This window comes from Anopheles merus, chromosome X (assembly GCF_017562075.2).
Source record: "Anopheles merus strain MAF chromosome X, AmerM5.1, whole genome shotgun sequence".
Lineage (NCBI taxonomy): Eukaryota > Metazoa > Arthropoda > Insecta > Diptera > Culicidae > Anopheles > Anopheles merus.
In genome coordinates, this window is record NC_054081.1 from 21,930,611 (window position 1) to 21,954,033 (window position 23,423).

The following is a 23,423-nucleotide window of genomic DNA, read 5'->3' on the forward strand; positions in this document are numbered from 1 at the left end:
TTTTCTAATATTTTGAATATGTTCCGTAAGACTTGTGGAATAGACGATAATATCATCCATGTAAACCAAGCATATTTTGCCAATGCATTTCCTCAAAATATTGTCCATTACACGTTGTAAAGTAGATGGTGCATTACGAAGTCCAAATGGCATTCTTAAAAATTCTTAATGTCCGTGATCTACATAAAACGTTGTTTTAGAAATATCATTTTTATCTATTTCTATTTGGTGATAGCCTGCGGCGAGATCCAATGTGGAAAAATAATTTGAACGCCCAAGTTTGTCCAGAATTTCATTGATTTTGGGAATCGGATATCTATCATCAACAGTTTTTGCATTTAATTTCCTGTAATCAATTACAAGGCGCCATTTGGGAGTGTAATTTGCCGCACTTTTCTTTGGCACAATCCATATTGGAGAAGACCATGGACTGTTGGATGGTCGTATTATTCCTTGTTTTAACAGTTCTTGAATTTGATCCTGAATTTCCTGTTTATGGCAATATGGAAAGCGATATGATTTACTGTATACAGACAGTTCATCTGTGGTGGTAATTTTATGTTTAATTGCGTTCGTTAAGCTTAATTTATCGCCCTCGGTATAAAAAATATCGTGGAACTCATTCAAAAGTTCTTTTAACTTCGATTGTTCTCCCTTATTCAAATGTGCCAAATTAACCTTATCGGTCAAAGATTTCAATTTGACCATATCATTGACCTGTGAAGGTTTAATTATCTCAAAATTATTCAGCTCTACATAAAGTTTTTCTTGTGGGTTTCAATATGCTAAACTGCTGGTAATGTTTTTTTAATACAACCTGAGATTTATATTCGCTGGAATGATAAATGCCTGGAAGTAATACTATATCACCAGTAAGGTAAACATAATTGTCAATATAGAAATCAACCTTTGCGATAGAAGTAATGATTTCACACATAACTTCTTCATTACCGTTAATCGCTTGAGTATGAGTGTCAGGGTACTTCCTGTACATGCTAATAATTCTATTTTCAATTTTGAGTGTATCGGTTGAACAAAACATTTCTGCGTCTAATTCCTGCAACGTTTCATATCCTTTTACACCATCAAAATAGGTATGAAAATTAAAGATAAAAAAATATGCTTGTTCACCATTTTCAAACAGTGAAAATGATACAAACTGTATTACGTGGTGAATGCCGTTCACATTATGAACACATAACGGATTGCAGGATTTTTTCACAAATAGCTCTGCCTTCGTAGAAGAAATATAATTCTTATTAGAACCCGTATCCACCAACAATTTCATTTCTGTTCCTCTGTGTGTAACCGTGATGTAGGGTAAATAGTTCTTATTTATAGCGGTTCGCTGTGTGGGTGAGCGACGAGAAAAAAATTTGGTTATCGGTACACTGTAATTCCTCTGCGTGGAATTGCGGGGGACCGGTTGGAGCGAACATTCTATTCTGGTAATTGTGAGAAGGGTGTTGAGCATTGAGCAATGCTTCGTCTGGTTCTATTTGAGCCTAACTCTATCGGTGTCTGTTGAGAATACGCACCGGTGCGATTCGACACATCTTGTGATCTTGTAGAAGTATTAGTGTTTGCATTCGCCGTATTAAAAAAGGGACGAGCATTTGAGTGCGAATAATTTATCGATCGTGTCGATGTATTATTGGTTCTCTTTCTACAGCCGATCTCCTCAATACACGCATCATACGCTTCACGTAATGTGTTAGGCTTACGAGATCTCACTACCCCGCCGATAGGTTCCCGGATTCCACTCAAAAAAAACATGAAGAGCATTGGCACGGTAATTTGCAATCCGATCCTCACGCACACTTATTTCACTTACATCAAACTGTACACTGTTAATAAGTTGGGTTAGTATTTTAATCACATTGTTATAGAAGGATTCTAAGGGAACATTTTGCTTAAGATTGAAAAGATCAGCTAATAACGTTTGGCTATTTCTTTTTTCTGTATAGTGGTTTATCAGTGTTTCTCGTATTGATTTCCAGTCGTTCTGAATGCCGTACATTTCTAAGATATTATCCGATTCATCGATAATTATTGCTCTTATTGCTTGAAGCCACATGTGATAGAAAGGCGTATCTTTAACAGATAAGACAAACGGCATTTAATTATCTACTGAGGTTATGAGGTATTTAATTTAAGTATGTTACCACTACAAGGCAATAGATTGCGAATCGCTTGGGGATTTTTCATCGATCGAACAATAGCGTCCGCTTCTGCTACCATTGTTGCCACTGCTTCGGGTTGCATTTCGGTTTGGGAAGAGGGGTTAGGAAGAGGATAATCTGAGTTTAGCATTTTCTCGACTTTATCGCACACTATAATGTTTTAACTAACCTATCTGAACACTTCACTGATAATTAATACTTATTTTTAGTAACAGAGTATCTCTTTTACAGTACTTAACGATTTCCAGGTTATTGGTCGTGATGATTGCCTCGTGTCGTTTCTGCGAGCGGCTCGTCGTTGCTTCAAGCGGATGATTACCGAGTGCCTGTATATATATAATTATGTTCACGGAGTAAGTTTAAAAAAAATATTACTGGGGATCTTTATTTGCGAACTGCTAAACTCGGAGGTTGCTCGCAACAAACACCGTTACACGAGATTTATATATATATATATATATATATATATATATATACAGTCTTTCCCCGAGTTACGCGACACTCGAGTTACGCGAATTCGAGTTACGCGAATTTTTATTTTTGACAGTTCAAATGTCAAATCAGTACAATTTTCTCCATCAATTGTCAAATGAAAAATAATTAGCAATATTTCAAAATTTTAATTCACTTAAAAGTCAGAAATAACTGAATTCTCCGCACCAATTGAATCACATAAATGATAAATTACACAAATGAAATAAATTCAATCAAAAATCATGATAAAGAAAGTATATTTTTACTGTAAAACGTGATATTCGACTTACGCGAAAATCCGAGTTACGCGAATGTCTCCGGAACGCATTATTCGCGTAACTCGGGGAAAGACTATATATATATATATATATATATATATATATATATATATATATATATATATATATATAAAATATATATATATATATATATATAAATCTCGTCTCACGGTGTTTGTTGCGAGCAACCTCCGAAACGGCTGGATCATTTTCAACGAAACTTTGCACACACCTTATGGTGGTATGAGAATAGGTTTTAAGACTTACTACATGTTCGGATATTACACTAAACATAATTTAACCGTAGAGTTGGCAACCAGATTTACACACGTAAGTTGGCAACTGGCATACCCGGGTATTCCACTCGTTTTGATGCAAAAAATTAACGATTTTCATAGGTAAACAATGCTTTCTATATTTTAATGCTGTAAGCAAGTAATGCCGACCATATATTCTCTTCTACTTCATTTATTCATAATTTTTTCATTTTATTATAAAAATAACGGTTAAATTGAAAATAGGAATCGCTTGAATTTGACTCAAAAATAAGCACAATACGAAAAGAGGAAGATGAGAAACGTCATTCTCCATACAAAATGTATGGAATACCCGGGTATGCTGGTTGCCAACTTACGTGGTAGAGTTAAACAAAAATCAAAATAAAACACTTACAGGCTGTTTAAAACTACAACTAATCCACCAAAAAATCATAAATTAAAAGTTGGGAGGCTACGGAAAATTTCAAGTCAATAAAAGCAATGAATCAAAAGTTATTGCAGTTCGAAGTTGAAAAAAATACCCGGGTATCTGGTTGCCAACTTAAAGGTTACAGGCGGTCGGCGAGTTACACGGTTAATGGGGACCGAAATCGGCCGTTAAATACCGCGTATCTCGAATTTCCGCGTAAGTCGAATCTTGTGATTCCCAGCCAAAATATCAATAATTTTCGTGCAATTTTGCAAGTAGGGGGTGATTTTAGCCACCAAATTAATTATTTGATATGTTTCTAATGAATTGAACAGTTTTAAACCTTTTGAAATGGTATTTTACATTCGATCAATACGGAAATTATTTGGTATTTCACAATGGATGTGTCAAATCAGTACAATTTGCTCAAATATCTGTCAAATTTGGAAAACCGCGTATCTCTGAATCCGCGTATAAGAGGTACCGTGTATCTCGGGGACCGCCTGTAATTGCAATTTTCTAACTCCCATACAAAGGACAAGACTGTTGTTGTTGTATACAGCACTTTGACAGTTGGTGTGAAGCGCGGTTTACACTGATGTTGAAACCCTCAAAACTAATTCGAGCAGTTTGCGAGCTCGCATAAGGCCTAGCAATCGCCCGCTGCGCAAATTCGAGCAGTTTCCAGCGCAGAAAATGTACCAAAATCTGCGCTGGCCAGCGCAGATTTGGCCTGGTCTCCCGCGCTGGACTTCAGCGATTCCTGCGCTGGGTCGAGCAAGTTTAGCGCCATCTGTTGGCGAAATGGACGAACTATTTATGGCGGCGGAGCAAAAAAAAACGGTCAAAAATTTTAAAAAAATTGGCGCCCATTTTCTCGTCCGCTTCTTCTCCCTCCCTCACCCTGGCTTGCCTTACTTGCGCTTCTACCCGTGCCTTCCGCCGCCAGCTGATTGGGTGTTTGTGGTGTATGCGTTGATTCATATATGTGCATTGCGGTTGTGTATTGTTATTGGTGGGTGTTAGCATTTATTAATTTATGTATGACCTTGAGGCGCTGTGGGAGAAGCTGGATTGGGATTCAAAGTGTTATCGGTGTATTGATGGTTTATTTTATTTCGTGCCGCTGCTGATGAGACCATTCGATGCCCCTGCCAATTGAGGGTGAAGAAGCCTATTTAAAACAAGCGTAGGAGAACGTCTAACACTAATCTAATATATTTTTAATTTGAACATGTTTGATGCTTCAGCGACCGTCTAAGCATCATGTAGCACAATATATAGTGGCAAAAACATTTTTTTTTAAATGTGCCGAAATTTGTCACGAGTTTTCGGGTCTTGACACAAACACGCAAACAGCGCGGGGAAAGTGACCGTTCACTCTATCATGATGCGATCCCCCACCCCGCCCGGCGCTTTGAATGAGGATGCGCTACAAGATGCGCCGTTCTACCGATAAGGTAGCCGTACTCGCTCGTGCGGGAGGGGGGGGGGTTTGGTGGAGGGTGCGTGATCGCGTGCGCGACTTCGGGGGCGCGTGCTCGTGCGCGAGCTTTCGTGGGTGCGTGCTGGCGTGAGCGCGTACGTGCATGTGTGCGTGCGTGCGTGCGTGCGTGAGTGCGTGCGTGCTGGCGTCCGCGCGTTCATGCATGTGTGCGTGTGTGTGTGTGTGTGTGTGAGTTTGCGCGCGCATGTTTGTGTGTTTGTGTGTGTGCGTGCGTTTGAAACCCCAAAACTATTTGATTCTGATGCGTACATTTTCATCCGCTGCGACTACAAAGTCCATGCATTTTCGATCTCGCTACCTGAGAGACAACACAACCATTGGCATTGGCATCTTTGCGATCAGCTCTGCTGTTGGGGGTATTAAAAAGACACATTGTAGCATCTAAGCAAACGTGCGTGTGATTTGTTGCACATTTATTTCTAATTCAGCTAGCGGACGCAAGTGGAAACAACATTTTGAATTGAATCCATACAAAAGAGGATTCTGGATTTGTTTATTACGGTGCGCGTATGGTGCTGCACCTGTCCGTCCAGAATCTGGTGGCTTGTTGGTTTGGAGTAGTTATCATGACGCCGGTTGACCGGCAATGCCTTGGAATGGGTTCGGATCGGTAGGTTCATGTTTTGGTCGAGTGCATTCCGTGTATTTGTCTCGTCACAGCGGTAGCCCGGCAGCAACAAAGTCAAGACAAACTCTTACCCGAGTGTGGACTGCTATGCTAAGTTCTTTTTATTATCATTATTATTATTATTATTATTATTATTATTATTATTATTGGCCAACGCGATCATGCCGGCCTTTTCAGGACTTGAGTACCACGTAGCCGGAGCCGGTGACTAAACCCTTGCTACGGCGGACGGTTCATACGCGATTAGAACCCACGACGGGCATGCAGATGTGCGGAATGACGGCGGTGCCGCGGGACCGCTCCTATCCAGCGGGTAACTTGCATACTGCCACACTGTCTCCTGCCACATTGTCTGCTTCCCGATGCATACGCTGCAGGCAGGGGGAAGGATGCACCTCCACGATAGAAAAAAACACCGTCATGAACCAGTGATGGACCTAACGGTAGGCGGACTAGGCGGTCGCCGAAGATTTCTAGTCTGTAGTATGCCGTATGTCTACAAGTGGACAGAGTGTTAGCGACAAGGGCCCCCGGAAAGATGGTCATTGGGGCTCCGTGGCAGGAGAACCAATTGCACCTCCTCCCCCCCCCCCTTTCCCATGGTGACAACAATTTTAGGGCCTGTGACCGATGATCGTAGGGGTCCTATGGCCACCCCCCCCACTCCCCCGCCGGCAATATAAGTATACTGTTCTATTTCCCTACAGCTGTGTGCCAGTACCCCCTCCTCCCTGTCATCAGTTACCATTGACAGGGGCCTCAATTCGTCTTTCCGCCTTTCATGAACACCTTCCTTTCTTTGACCGATGGATCATAACATTCCGGAAGAAATTACATTTGGCGACAGTTTTGCATACACACGCACACTCACAACCATGCGCAGGATGCTTAGCATATCTATGTAATCCACAACAGACGAAAGCAAAAGCTTAGTGTTAGAAACGTGTTAGAGCGAATTAGGGTTCTGCGCGTTGCACAGCAAACCCTCCATCGTGCGCTAGCGATTCCGTAGTCATTTTTACATTGCGTCGATTAAACTCATTGCGCTTTTTTGGTTTGATTTGTAAAAATGCAACATCATCGCCGCAATGTGTGTAAACGGTTTTTTAAGCGCCACAGCAACTCATGAGCATTGTCCACACGCGAGAAAGAGATAGCGCTATGGGGGGAAAAAGCACGGACGATGGCTGACAGCGATTGGCCGTCTGACGCACCAACACATCCAAACCTTCGGCAGCGCGCTCAGGCGAGGGGTATGAGGCGGAGCCAGGGACGGGCAGCTCGATGAGATGCTTGACAAATTTGCCGTTGGAGAGAAAAGGAAGGCATGATAAAATTCTCAGAACGCCATAACGCCTTCCGTCGCTTTGCGCAGCGGGAAGTTGTGAGGGTAAGCAGTTTTTTCGACCATAGTTTTAGCAGTTAGAATTAGAGCTCCGCAAACAGTTCCAACAGCGCAAATTGTAGCTTGATAAAGACATAAAATGATATTTTCCTTGCAAAATCCACAAAAAGGCCGTTAGTAAACATGGCAGCGGGGCTATTGAATGATTAGCAGTTTTAACTCTATATATATACATTGGGGCGCCGTTTTTTGGACTAATCGGGACCCGACCTCGCCTGGATACTCGAAAAACACGGATAATGAGTCAAATTATATATTTAATCACAAATTCCTGTTTTTTTTTTATACTGTTTTGGTAAAGTGTAGCCAGTTTTTATTAACTTCATGCTTTGCCAAAGAGAATATTTGAAATGTTGTATCATTTAGAGCGATTTTGGTTATGACAATATGCTCTTACAACCTTTTTTTTTTCAAATATCCTATTCAGCACTCAATGTCACCTTTGTATTGAACTGTCACTTTTGAACGGCATGGATAAACGAAGAGCTGGATAAAAGGTACCCATATGAACGGTGCTCCACTGCCCGAGATTTGTTTTAGAGCTTGATAAAAGTTATCTGTCTATTGCAATAATATACTTATTTGCAAATAAATATATCACTGTATCATAATTCTTATTTTCTGTTAAAAATAATGTTCTGTATCATCTTCTTCTTCTTCTTTTGGCTCAACAACCGCTGTCGTTCAAGGCCTGCCTGTACCACACTACTTGTGGGTTTGGCTTTCAGTGACTTATTGATCCCCCCATAGCAGGATAGTCAGTCCTACGTATGGCGGCACGGTCCATTTGGGGCTTGAACCCATGACGGGCATGTTATTAAGTCGTACTAGTTGACGACTGTACTACGAGACCGGCTCGGTTCTGTATCATATTATTTATTTATTAAACGTCAATGATATACACACATAAAAAAGAAATGTGTACTCAGATACCTATATTTACTTAACTTAATACTTAATCGTCAATTTATACTATGTTGGGTAAAACCAGGTTTACTGGATCAGCTAAAGCATATATCGGGGAGTACCTATATATGGTATATGGGTCCAATAAACTCCGTGGTAAACCAAAAACTCAATGGTATCCAAACAGATGAAAGCAGATCTTAAATACCTACGGTTATTACGACCGATAAAAAGATTTGTAGCTTTGGGATAGAATCGTTGTAATCATTGTTTTTGTACTGCTCAAATTGATTATTCTTCTATTTTTAATTAAAACGAGATATCAATTTTATCCCGCATGAAACCGGGTAAATCGCTAGTATATATATATATATATATATATATATATATATATATATATATATATATATATATATGTATATAGGGTGTTCGAGATAAATTTGACAGTTTCTGAGGGAATAGGAAAGGATTTTTTATCAAATTTATGTTAAATATTAAAAAGAATTTTTTGTTCTACAAATTTTAGCTAACCATGTTTGCCGCATTTTTTGTTCGAAGTATCCCCCCTCCGCGTCGATGGCCGCTTGCACCCGCTTCCGGAACCGCGCGCCAGCCCGGACAACCATGTTCCTGGGGATGGCCGCAAACACGGCCTTTATTCTAGCCACCAGCTTCGCTTTGGTATTGCAGGACGCCCTGTGGATGTCCCGCTCAACTGTGCCCCACACAAAGTAATACATAGGATTAAGGTCAGGGGAGCTGGGTGGCCAAACGTCGGTGCTGGTGTATCGGTCGAAATTGGCAGTGAGCCATTGGCGTGCTTTTAAGGCCGTATGGCATGATGCAGAATCCTGCTGCCAAACGTACGGCCGCCCATTGGCCACCGTCTAAATCCACGGCTTCACCACGGTACGACGCGTACCGCAGGTCCTCATTTAACGCCACCTTGACGATGCTCGGGGCCACGCCAACGACTCGCGCCAGGGCCCGGATGCCGACGCCGGAATCGGCCGTCGCCCGCTGCTGCAATCCGGCCAGGAACGCGTCGGTCCGCACACAATCCGACTAATAATACTATCCACGTCTTCACCACACTCCTCGAGCTGTACGCGTATTGTTTTTACGGTGTTCAGCGAACACATCGCCGCCTTCCGAATTTCGGCATTCGTATGGCCGGCACGAACCATCATAACACACGTTACGCGCTTGTGCAATTCGGACGGGTTCCACACAGTCGTACAGTCAGTACAGTCGTCAACTCGTACGACTTAACAACATGCCCGTCATGGGTTCAATCCCCAAATTGACCGCGCCGCCTTACGTAGGACTGACTATCCTGCTATGGGGGGAAATCAAAAAGTCTCTGAAAGCCAAGCTCACAAGTGATTCAGGCAGGCCTTGACCGACATCGGTTGTTGAGCCAAAGAAGAAGAAGATATCTATATATATTTTTTATATATGATTGTTGTGTTGATGTTTGTGATGTTTTACCTCCTGATGATCATCTCCTTTATGCGGATGATATCAAAATCTTTTTACCTGTGTTTTCTTCTTCTGATTGTTTCAGACTTCAGGATTACCTCAAAGCATTTGTTCATTGTACACCATTTCGAGAATTTAATTCGCCTGTGCCCTGAAAAATGTTCTGTTATTTCTTTCTCTCACTCTCTTTCTCCTATTTTATTTAACTATACTCTCTCTAACTCGTGCCTTTTTCGTGTTATGTCCATCCGTGATCTTGGTATTATATTTGCCAGTTGTCTTAACTTTAAATTGCAGCTTGATGAGGTCATACTCTTACTCTTTACACGTCAAGACTCAAACACGCCATACTCTTTATACTTTCAATTATCCTCTTCTATCCTGTTTCAGGTTGTTTAACCACTTTTACTTTCTCTTTAATCTCAACTCCTCTCTTAACTCTTTCCGTAATCGTATGTTTTCTTCTAATTCTCTTTAATTATTCTTCTTAGATTTCAATTACTCTCTAGTTTTTTATTAAGTTTATGATAGTCTCTAGGCTCTACCTATGTTTTTTTTTTTTTGCTAGGTCAGCCTGGTTAAGTTAGGCTTAGTTTTCATGAATTATTTTGTTTATTTGTTAGTGTTTAATTAGTTTTCAGTCTATTTTGTTTAGCCTTGATGGCGGATATTGGATTCATAAATGAAATGAAATGAAAGGAAATGAAACCTACTTCTGTGTGCTCTTCATAGTGCTTAAGTCAGCGTGTACTGCGCCTGTCTTTAGCAGCCGTTTCTAATCGTTTATTTGATACGATTCGTGCATAAAATTTTGATATTTGTGACATTTAAGAGGATTATATTTTCTTGCAAAAATGCAATTTAATAAATTAAATTAAATTATACTAATTTGACATTTTATGTGTTAAAATAATTCTGGGGGCGGTCCCGTGGTACAGTCGTCAACTCGAACGACTCAATAACATGCCCGTCATAGGTTCAAGCCCAGAATGGACCGTCCCCCCGTAGCAAGGATTGACTATCCGGCTGCCTGGTAATGAATTAAGTCTCGAAAGCCTGTATTGGCCGGCATGTCCGCGTAGGACGTTACGCCAAATAGAAGAAGAAGTGTTAAAATAAGAAACTTCGAATCCGCGTAACTCGGGAACAAACTGTGATATAAAATATCCGTTAGGCACCTATATTTTGTCTGAAAAACGTGAAATTCGACTTACGTGAATTATTAATTTATGTGAATACCTTGGGAACGCATAAACCGAGTTCTCTGGAGCAGACTATATACAGAAATTCTGCATTCACGGCTTCTTTGTGACATTAACAGCATTTCTAGGGACAAACCTTTATAATTCAACGGTTACAATAATCGCAGTGTTATATGATACATTTATTTTTACTTGTTACAAATGTAATACAAAAAAATACATTATTTCTATATTCGTCACGGTATTCATCCAATTTGTGTTTGCTTACGCTCACGATGACCATCCAGAAATAGCAATAAGAGCTCTAATTATGATACTTAAGAGAATTAAAACTAAAGATCTGTCCCAAATAACCAAATCGTCCTTAACCCACTGTAAAACCACTTCAAACCCACGTGGGTTTGGGGTGGTCGATTCAGTCGTTAACCCACCAAATTTTAGAACAATCGGAGCTGCCAGTTCCGATCCGATGTATTTATCTTGCCCACCTTTAAGCCACCTTTTCCAAAAATGCTTTGAGGAAAAGTTTGATCAAGGGTTGGCTTAGGTCAATATGCTGGACAGGATTTTAACTCCTAGGTTGATTAAATTCATTCACTTACATCACTGCACTTCAACTCCAGCAATATTATTAGTCTATAAACTATGCACTGACCAGCGAAATGGAAAAGCTCATTCGCAAGTAAACAAACACACATATACACATATACATAAAACATGTTTGTTTTACAACAAACCAACTTAAACACACACGTTTAATTGCTTCCTTTGCACAATTAAATAACATTTAAACACAGGTGAAACGTGTTGAGCAAATAAATTGCCCGTGCATAAAAATCTGACTTCAACAACATTGAAGTGGCTGCTTCTGTGGCCATGTGGCTTAACCCATCAAACTGATAGTTTATTATCTTTGTTTGATGGAATTGGATTTTTAGTACAAGAAATTGGTGGCGTTTTCGGTATCTTGGTTATATGGGGTCTAGCGATCGAGTAAGCGTGAACGTGAAATACTGTTTTTTGATGATATTTCAAACAATTTTCATTGAAATAAAGAACATAAAATACCAAATAAAAGGATATTCTATTTCCCATGTACATAGATCCCTGAGATACACTATTAATGGGAATCAATCGAAAACAGCAACAAAAAAGCGTACAGCGTCATATACAGGAAAAAAATTCTTGAGTTTTGTGTATAAGACATATTTTACGGTTTTCAGCCAAAATATAAGTCATGTTCGTGTAATTTTGCTTGGTCAATAAAGGTTTTGGCCAATAATTTTAATTATATTTACAAAGCGAACTTTTTCAAATTTTTATGATATAAACCTTCTTGAATCAATTACAAAATTTGACTGGACCATGTATATAATAATGTTAATAACAATAGAATAATGAATAATGAAATAATGAAAAAATCAGGTATACGTTCACTCAATCACTAAACGGATCTTAGGTAGCGAAATCTTTATCTATCATTTCTGCTAGATTACGATTGATATGTGTTGTGGGTTATGATCATTTGCAATTGCTATTACATAGCGACAGAGCCGATGACTTGGCATTTTATGAAGAAAATATCCTGGTTATGGCTATCGCACACATCCTGGTCGTAATTTCCAACTGGTCATCACTTAATTTGTATCGTGGAGAAAGCATGTTGAGTAAAAATTATAGAATCGCCCTTATAGCCCTTAAGTAGTGTTTCATCATAGCGGTGCTCCAGAGTGTTGCATAATGATCTACCGTATTATCAATACTTCGCCATGCGAGAACTGGTTTCGAACTAAATGGAAATATCATAAGATCAAAGATCTATAATCAAAGATATAGAATATAAATTATTTTTCATAAGCAACGATTACGGCATATTAGTAGAGAAGAGTTAACAAAAATGACAAATAAATAAAATTAACGAAAATGTTTTGGTGTGTGCAGCGGCAGCGGCACTTACAGTCTGACAGCCGCTCCAAAGTAGACTTGCAAAATTCCACAATACGGTAGCAACACTCCATTATATGATTGCAAACCTTCACAGAATGCTTGCACGATTCCACTACCGGTTTGAAACATTCTCTTAACCGATTGAATTATTACGTTATATGACTCGAAACCCTATATGGTTTTTATAAAAGCAACATGAGTCTTCATGTTGTTTAACTAATGACATTATTTTCTGGAATTAAAAAAAGTGATTCTACCCAAGTGATATTTGCATGAAATTGGTTTCCCATATCTGCTCGATTACTACTCGATATTTATGAAATTGTGAATTTGTGCCTGATCGAGTGTGTTGAAAGCGTCAAGATTTGGTGTGTTCGTAAATTAAACTTTCTTTTGTCGATGGACGATTCCGTCGAGTCCATTTTACATTCATAGCTTTGGGTTGGATGAAAAACAAGGGCTAATTTTGTTTGATGTTATTCTATAAACAATCGGTATTACTTAAGTATAAAATTGATAAATTGCCAACTATAAAGACAGCAAACATAATTTCCGAGTGAAACTAGAAGAAAGAAACGAAAAAGCCGCACCACAGTTGATTTTAAAAGACTTTTTCTTAATCCTCTTAAACTGGTGAAGTTTAAAGGAAGTTTAAGGCTTCAGTTTAAGGGAATTTTCTCGAATTCCCGGATATTCGTGCTTGAAAATGTCCATTGGGTAGGGACGAACATCCAGCTCACTAGCGCAGCACGTGAGAGCAGCGAAGGGAGGCAGACAGGAAGAAATTTTAACGCGTGCACACCACAGCGCGTTGAAGACAACGCAGATGAAAGGAAGAACGAGGAGAGAAGGCAGGCAGGTCGGGTAAGTGAATATCCCGCACCGGTTTTAAGTAAACAGTATGTAGGGGAAAGCGGGGCAAAACGGGCATGTGGGGCAAAATGGGCACCATCTATTTAAGCATTATTTGACTACAAAGCTACTTTCCAATGCTCAAAATGTATTCATTAGAGTGTTTTATGAACACCATGTAAGTTTCATAACCCTAACATAACAAATAACCAAGAAAAGTGCAAAATAAGGTTTAGTAGCATATTGATGTGACTTTTGTCACTTCATAAAAAAAGCTTAAACCAGTGTCACAGGGATGCGTTGAAGTTTTACATTATATATTATTAAAGATATGATATTTCTATACAATTTGTCTGAAAAAAGCAAGGCAATCGAATGCGTATTTTTACTAATATAACATAAAATACAAAAATGCTTCACGTGGGGCAAAATGGGCAGTTACGCTTGGGGCAAAATGGGCAGATACTTTTGACAAATGGCGGTTGGTGAGGCTATGATGTTGTATTTGTCGCCTGAATAATGAAAACAGACACAGCTTCAAAAGAATCGATTTTGTAGATTTAAACGTGTAAAAACTGTTTTAATTTTGATAACATATTTTTGGAAGAATTTTAAGGGCTTTCCTGACCAGCAAAACAAAAGATAGAACGAAAATACAATTCACGAAACGGTGCGCAAAAGCATAGACCATTACCTAAGCGCAGTTGTTGTGGCCCATTTTACCCCAGTGTTTTGACGTTTCACAGTATATGCCCATTTTGCCCCAGGGCTATGCCCATTTTACCCCGCGTGTCAAAATAGCTTCTCGTAAAACATCAACTTTTATTTTACATTGTTTTCATGATTTTAATTTGTTTTCATTCTATGTGGCAATTTTAATCCATAGATAAATAGTGGAGGCATACAATAATGCATGAATAATTGTGTTTTGTGGCATATTCAATGGAATATTCAGTAATCTGCTTAACATGCCCATTTTGCCCCGCTTTCCCCTAAACATGTCTGTGCAAGTAAAGACCCTACTAGCAATGAGAATGAAAAAGTGTGCGACTTTCAGGCGAGGGGCATGTAGAAGCATGGGGAGACGGTTGGAAATACGCGGAATTACGCGGAACCGCGAGCGTGTTTTGGTTTCTACACAGTTTTTGCACTCACACAATTACACATGTGTGAATGTGTGCGATCACTTGTTATGTTCTTTCAAATATATTAACTGAACACGATGTGTTTAGTTGGAGCTTGGACGCTAAATCATGCGCAGCGCGAGCTGCGCATTTCTTTTTATTCGAAACTGACAGCATGTCAAGACGGATTGCTATCGCTTAAACCGTGCACAACGGTTTCAGATCATGGCAATATTGGTCATAATGCCATAACATGCCCAACCAAATTTTTTTTTTTTTATTTTTTTTTACGTACAATATTTCTTAATCCTATTTTTATGGACGATTTCTGTTCTATCACCTATCTTTAGTTCAACATTTGGACCGGTTTCTTTAATAATAGTATAAGGTCCTAAAAATGGTTGCTCTAACTTACTAGCCTTTTCATTTCTCAACAAACATTGATCTCCTGGCTCAAAAACCTTGATTTTACTTGTTTGATCATACTTCAATTTTACCTTATGTTTGTTATTTATGAGCTTTTCTCTGACTTCTCGATGTGAAATTACCAATTTAGCTTGTAAGGTTTTTATATAGTTGTCTAAATCGTAATGCATTTCCTTTTTAGGGTTTTCTAAGCAATTCGAAGGAATATTAGGCAGTCGGCCATATAATAAAAAGAAAGGGGAATAACCTGTTACTGTATGTACAATGTTGTTGTACGAAAACTCATAGAATTGAATCCAATCCTTCCAAGCTAGTGGGTTGTCTTTGCAATGGATTCTTAGGAAATTCCCTAACATTTTATGTGAATTTTCCAAGGCTCCTATACTTTCATGGTGATATGCCGTGGAATTTAGTTTTTCAATATTAAGTTGTTTGCAAAGTTCGATGAATAGCTTTGACATAAACTCTGCTCCTCTATCCGTGCAAATCATTTTTGGTATCCCATATTTGAGTACTACTTTTTCTACGAATGCCTTTGCTACCGTTTCCGTTCTTTTGTCTTTAATAGGTGTTGCTGTGATGAATTTAGTAAGATCGCATTGTGTTGTCAAAATATATTCACAACCTTCTACTTTCACAAGTGGTCCTACCAAATCTAAATATATTTTTTCCATGGGCTCGCTAGCAGTAGATGTTATTGTTAATGGTATTTTTGGTTCACTTATCTTTTTGTTCACCTGACACTCTTTACATTTTTTAACCATGTTCCGTACATCTGTATCTATGCCCTTCCATGTATATCGTTGTTTAATGGTTTTCAACATTCTATTTACTCCTGCATGTCCTGCTGTAGGCAGAATATGATGATCGTTCATAATGAGCAATTTTAATTCTTTTACACAATCTTTGATTATTTTTATATCCCTTTGCATTACTACTATTTTTGGAAGGTTTTTTATATTTATCATTTTGATGTTTTCAAGAAGTTTTTTGATATTATCATCATATTTCCTTATTACCAGTATCACCTCTTTCCCTATTTCTTTTTTTATTTTCAAAATATCGAGCAATATTCTCCGTAGATGAATTATGCTTTGTGTATCGGGAATTTTGATTTTTTGTTTGTTGCTACAACATTTTTTATCTCAGGGCAAACTACGAGCTCTACGAATACAGTTTTTGATGAAGGCTGTGGATTGTTCGGAATGTTCTTGTCTGAAGAAACGTCATTTTGTTTAGAAATCATAGACCTTGTTGTTGTTAGTACTACGTCATGATTGAGTGTTTTGAGATCGTCACTTGACATTCGAGAAAGTGCATCTGCCACCACATTATCAGTTCCTTTTCTATACGGGATCACGAAATCAAACTCCTCTAATGCAAGGCGGAATTTAGTGAGTCTGCTTGATGGGTCAGTCATTGTAAATAAGTAGACCAGCGGTCTATGATCAGTGAAAATTTCGAATGTTTTTCCAAACAAATAGGGACGAAAATGTTTTTTAGCCCACACTACTGCTAGCAATTCCTTTTCTATTGTACCATAGTTTAATTCGGCTTTGTTCAAAGCTCTGCTTGCATAAGCTATGGGTTTCCCATTTTTATTTTGTAAGACTGCACCAATGGCTGTTCCCGATGCATCCGTATGTAATACGAATTTATTATTTTCGCTGAAATCCGGAAAGTCTAAAAGTAGTGGATTTATAAATTTTTGTTTAAGTGTTTCAAATGATTGATTACATTCTGGAGTCCATTTGAAAGGAACATTTTTTTCTTGTGAGCATATTAAGCGGCATACAAATGCTAGCAAAATTTTGTATGTGCTTCCTATAGTAATTGGCAAACGCAATGAACCGTTTAACTTGATCTGCGCTGGTTGGTACAGGCCAATTCTTAATACATTCAATTTTTGCTGGATCAGGTTTTATCCCTTCATTAGAAATGTAATGTCCAAGATAAACCAATTCTTTTTTTAGAAAATGACATTTTTCAGGATTTAATTTTAAATTGACTTTTTGTAATCTAGTAAAGGTAGCAATAAGATTTGTATTATGCTCCTGAAAGATTTTCCCGAAAACAAAAATGTCATCAAGATAAACCAAACATTTTTCTTGATTTAGTCCTGACAAAGCAATTGTCATAAGCCTCGAAAAAGTTGATGGACTGATTTTAAGACCCATAGGTAATCTTGTCATCTGATATTGGCCCGTTGCTGTGGTAAATGCTGTTATTGGACGGTCCTCTTTATTAAGTTGAACTTAGTAGTATCCTTGTGACAAATCAAGGTGCGAGAAATATTTGGCACCAGCCAATGAATCAATTACTTCCTCTATATTAGGAAGTGGAAATTTATCATCTTGTATAACTGAATTTACTTTCCGATAATCTACTACTAGCCGCCATTTTTTCGTATCATTTGATGATTTTTTAGGTACCAATAAAATAGGGCTATTCCAGTCGGATTGAGCGGGTTCAATTATGTTCTCATTCAGCATTTTATTAATCTGTATTTCTGTTTCACTTTTCTGAAAATATGGCAACCGATATTGCTTTGAATAGCTTGGTGTTACATTTGTTTTTGCTTTAATATTAGTTTGAAGACAGCTTGAAGGTATAAAAACGTTATTATTAGACAAAAATATCGTAAAATTTTAAACACAATTTTGAAATCATTTTTCTTTCATCATCTGTTTGATGTGCTAAATTTAATTCTTTAAGAAGTTGTTTGGCCCGCTCAGTATTTTCATCGTTTCTTTTAAATTCAATTATATTATAAGCTTCAGCAGGTTGAATTATTGGTTTGAAATTTTTAATGGAAGTTGGTTTGTTTGAAAAATTAACTAACTTAACAGGAAGTTTCCCATTTATTGGTGTTGCTAAACTGTTGGCAACAAAAACATGTGGTGATAATTGTTCACTCATTATTACAGACATTTAAGTCTGTATCAACATATGTAAGTAATTCAGTTCTTGCAGGTATATGAAAATTATTATAATATTTAGGTGGGGTAAAAGAAATTTTCATTTTAGAAAATCAAAAATAGCATTAAATTGTTTTAAGAAATTTGTACCAATTAACCCATAAATATATGACGGTAAATTATTTAGTAGGGGAAGTCGGGGTTGGTTCGACACTGCGGGTAAGTTCGACACCTTGCCGTTTTTGTATTTATAGAACTTTTTGAAGACAAAAAACTTATACATATTATTTATGTCAACTGTTTCGAATATTTGAGTCACATTTCACCGATCAGAAACCTGTCAATTGTCAAAAAACAAAAAAATAAACACATAGTGGTTCTGATTGACAGCCGATGTAAGTTTTTACTTCTGGGACTTAAGGAATTGTGGCGTTATTTCAACAAAATTATAGTTTCCGTGTTAATAGTATTGTTTTATAAATACTATTGATTAGTTCTGTATCACAGGGCGTAATTTTTATATCAAACTATATAGTATAAAATGTCACTAAAACTTGTACGGCCAATGGGGGTAAATTCGACACCCCACTTGGTAGTAGTGTAATGCTTGTTTGTAGCATGTTAACTTTTTTATATCGTAATTTGAAAGTGCCTGTATTTTATACAGATGTCCCTTAACGATGTACGACAAACGTAATAATCAAGCTGAACAAACACGCAATTAAAAATACCGTAGAAGCTTTAAAATTCAAGATGTCAACAAACCTAGGAAGTTATAATTATGAAATTTAGCTATTATTCTCTCACAGAACGTTTGCCAAACTCGGACTCAAAACATGTACTTTGTATATGGTTTAGGCTTATGAAAATTAATATTGTTATGGCTTTGACCGTATTTTAGGCTGACTTTAGGCCGGGTAGGCTTAACTGAAGAAAACAATAATCGCTGGTTTGGAATCACATTGGCCGATGTTCGACTTTTGGCTTTCGAGTTGGCAGAGAAAAATAAAATTGAACACTTTTAGACTTTATAAAAAAAAGAAAACAGATTACTGGAAGATAGCTGCCAGGTTAATTTTTAAAGGGATCTTTACCAATCATTCCGTAAACCAGATGCTATCGCCGCAGCTTCTGCTATATGGAGTCTGGTCCGATGCTATTTGTAATGAAATTTTTGTTCTTGCTTGTAACTTAATTTTTTCCGTATATTTCAATAATGTTTTGTGTTAATTTTTCATAAAATTGGTACGAAATACTTTGTTGAACTTCAATGAAAACTACAGGCCATCAGAGTTTGTTATTTTAAAAGCTAAAACCAAAGTGTCGAAATCACCCCCAAGGTGTCGATTTTACCCCATCATGGTGTCGAACTTACCCGCACTGCAGTCGTGACGCAACAAAAAACACACTTTTTTATTTTTTTCAAAATGTTATCAAAATCAATCCAGGAACCGTAGTTTCTCGTAAGATGGTACATAATACACCAATATTGCTTTTTCGATGTCTACTAGTAAGTTTACATTGGCAAAAGTATCGAATCGAATCGAAGTATCGAAAACGAATAGGATATTTATTATTATCAATAGTAATTGTCGTGTCGATATATCCCATAGTTTGAGTATTGCCATTAAGGCCTCTGACCATCAACTTATTATGAGGAATAATATATACATGGTTGGGAATACATTGTTGTGCAATAATGCATCAAGATGCTCCGCTATCGATAATATATTGGATTTTTTTTTAAAAAGGTGACCAAAAATTTTAACGGTTTTGATGATATCAAAATCAACGAAATAAATCCAACAAATTTACGTCTTCCTCTTCCTGCGTTGGTGCATCATTGGCTGAAAAGTTTTTGTGTTGATGTGTGTTGTTTGGATTTGACCAATTTGGCAAAAATATTGAACTTCCACGAAATGCGTTATTGTTTCCCCTTTGATTTCCTCTTAAGTATCGAAAACCAGATGGTCGGCGATAACCACCTCGGGCTCGCATGGGTGGTCGATTGTACCAGTTTTGTCGATGGTTCCACAATGCATCATGGTTTCCATCATTGTTTTCAAATTCAGAGGAACATTCCAAAGCATCAGAAATCGCCTTGCTTAGTGTGGGAGGATTTCTTGCTTTTAGAAAAAAAAATGTTGTTGGATTGGATAGTCCCCCTATAAAGGCACGTATAGCTGTTGTTTCCACTATATTTTTCGCAGAACCTTCCGAAACAAAATTTCCAGCTGAAACATGGGCCGCTGCTAGTTTTGCAGACAAAGCTTCAATTTCTGACCCATACTCGGAAATGTCACGCTTTCCTTGCCTCTTGGTTCCCATTTCGTGTTCCACCGCCAAAGGTGTCATTTTTACAGCGAATTTTTCTTTTAGGAGTTTAAGCGTATTGCTCAATTGTATTAGCAGGAGTGATAACTCCATGCGCTACGCCTGTCAATGTGGTTCTCAAAAATTTTAAAAAGTGATGTTCATCTACACCTTCTGAATATTCTCGAAACAACTCAACACTTTCTATATAATTCGCAAGGTCTTTTGAATTACCATCATATGGTTTAATTAGTTTTAATCCTAAATTTAAGTCAAGTTTTGTCGTCATCGTTGCGTTTTTGTTTGTCTGCTTGTAGCAAGTTTTCTGTCTGAACACTACCGAACCCACAGCCGCCACCAATTCTGTACTCACCTTCGGTTTTGTTGTTTTGTTTCTGATCGCACTTTTCCGCTCATTCACAGCGCTGCGGGTTGCTTTCTTCATTAGGTTGTCGGTAGACAAAGGCGAGATAGGCTGCTCGCTTAGAAATTTTCGCGAAACTGTACACACACAAAAGTGATGATTTGATGATCGACGTTGCGGGTGTTGCTTGTCTTGTCACCAAAGTTTTAGCCTGCTGCACACAAAAGCGATGAACTCGATGATCCACGGTGTTGCTTGTATTGTCGCCCAAAATTTCTACCTGGCACACACAATAAACAAAGACACGATTGTCACCAAAATGTTGGCCTGTTGCACACAAAAGCGACGAACTCGATGATCCACGGTGAGGGTGTTGCTCGTATTGTCGTCCAAAATTTCTGCCTGACACACACACAAAAGATAACGAACACGATTATCCACGATGAGGGGCGTTGTTTGTTTTGTCACCACAACTCTAGCCTGATGCACACAAAAGCGACGAACTCGATGATCCTCGGTAAGGGTGTAACTTGTATTGTTACCCAAAACCTCTGCCTGACACACACAATAGACAACGAACGCGATTGTCACCAATTTTTTTTTTTTTTATGCACGCAAAAGCGACGAACTCGATGATCCACGGTGAGGGTGTTGCTCGTATTGTTTTCCAAAATTTCTGCTTGACACACACACTAGACAACGAACACGATGATTCACGATGAGGGGCGTTGTTTGTTTTGTCACCAAAACTTTTTTTTCTTTTTTAAAACATGCACACTAATACAGCGAACTGGTGTCACGTATTAGTCCGGAAAGAAGAGGGCCGGAACGGTTGCTGCTTTTTTCACACGTTAACTTTTTTCTCTTCTTTTTTTTAACTCAGTAGGCGATGACAGAAACAGTTAATTCGATTTTTTTTTCTAAGCCAAACACTATTGCTCTGGTTCAATCATGTGACGCATTTTATATGGACACATTACACCGCACTTTGCTACTGCTGCTCTTTTAATGTCACAATGCAAGAAATATCACTTCTGCACGTATGGCAATGTTATACGTATGCCATAATTAGCGTTTTCCTAATATGTTGCTGTTGCTCCTGGCAGGATCGCCATGTTATGTTCTTTCAAATATATTAACTGCTAAATCATGCGCAGCGCGAGCTGCGCATTCCTTTTTATTCGAAACTGACAGCAAGTCAAGACGGATCGCTATCGCTTAAACCGTGCACAACGGTTTCAGATCATGGCAATATTGGTCATAATGCCATAACACACTTTCAGCTTGCGCGCTCAGTTTGGTTTTCTCGCAGCGGCATGCGGGTATCGGTGTCTCGCTCGCACTAGTGCAGCGAGTGTTCCTCTGTGCGCTCCCTTTCTTGCCACCACACGAAATCGTCAATTCAGCTCAAGCGTTTGCCGTGAAAGGCCGCGCGCGTGTTAGCCTAAGTCCCGGGCGATCGAAGTTTCGCTAAGTGTTGAAGTGTTGTGCACATTGAAATGGAGCTGCGCTTTTCTTTCACCATTTATCTTAAATGTGTGATTTGCGCTGCTTTATTTCAATGTTTTTTTTTTGCTGTATTGAACATCAACAACGGGATCCATGCAGATAGACGGCTATTTGAAATACCACGATTTTTTTAAATAATGAATCTGTGTGGTTTGAAGCAATATTGTGTGAAGCTATGTATTTAAATGTACTTATGTTTGCAATAAAAGTTATGAAATATAAACCGAGTTTGATGTGTTCAAGTTTTTGTTTTGATTCGGGTGCACCAAATCCGTGTGAAAGAAAGCGCACAGCGCGCTACGAAAGAAACGAGCGGTAGGGGGTGTCAGTCCAACGCAGCGCAATTCGCTGGAATCAAGAAGGAGGGGGTACCAGTTCAGCTCTGCGCAAGCCGAAAGGAAAAAACTTACTTCTGTGTGCTCTTCATAGTGCTTAAGTCAGCGTATACTGCGCCTGTCTTTAGCAGCCGTTTCTAATCGTTTATTTGATACGATTCGTGCATAAAATTTTGATATTTGTGACATTTAAGAGGATTATATTTTCTTGCAAAAATGCAATTTAATAAATTAAATTAAATTATACTAATTTGACATTTTATGTGTTAAAATAATTCTGGGGGCGGTCCCGTGGTACAGTCATCAACTCGAACGACTCAATAACATTCCCGTCATAGGTTCAAGCCCAGAATGGACCGTCCCCCCGTAGCAAGGATTGACTATCCGACTGCCTGGTAATGAATTAAGTCTCGAAAGCCTGTATTGGCCGGCATGTCCGCGTAGGACGTTACGCCAAATAGAAGAAGAAATGTTAAAATAAGAAAACCGCGTATCTTCGAATCCGCGTAACTCGGGAACTAACTGTGCTATAAAATATCATTTAGGCACCTATATTTTGTCTGAAAAACGTGAAATTCGACTTACGTGAATTATTAATTTATGTGAATACCTTGGGAACGCATAAACCGAGTTCTCTGGAGCAGACTATATACAGAAATTCTGCATTCACGGCTTCTTTGTGACATTAACAGCATTTCTAGGGACATAGATCCCTGAGATACACTATTAATGGGAATTAATCGAAAACAGCAACAAAAAAGCGTACAGCGTCTTATACAGGAAAAAAAAATCTTGAGTTTTGTGTATAAGACATATTTTACGGTTTTCAGCCAAAATATAAGTCATGTTTGTGTAATTTTGCTTGGTCAATAAAGGTTTTGGC

The 23,423-nt window shown here is 38.4% G+C and overlaps 1 protein-coding gene across 1 annotated transcript in view; it reads right to left on the reverse strand.

Moving 5' to 3' along the window:
* The window catches only part of LOC121594133 (zinc finger protein 236), an 82,694-nt gene that overhangs the window by 20,888 nt on the left and 38,383 nt on the right, over positions 1-23,423 (reverse strand). The gene's annotated exons all lie outside the window — the stretch shown is intronic.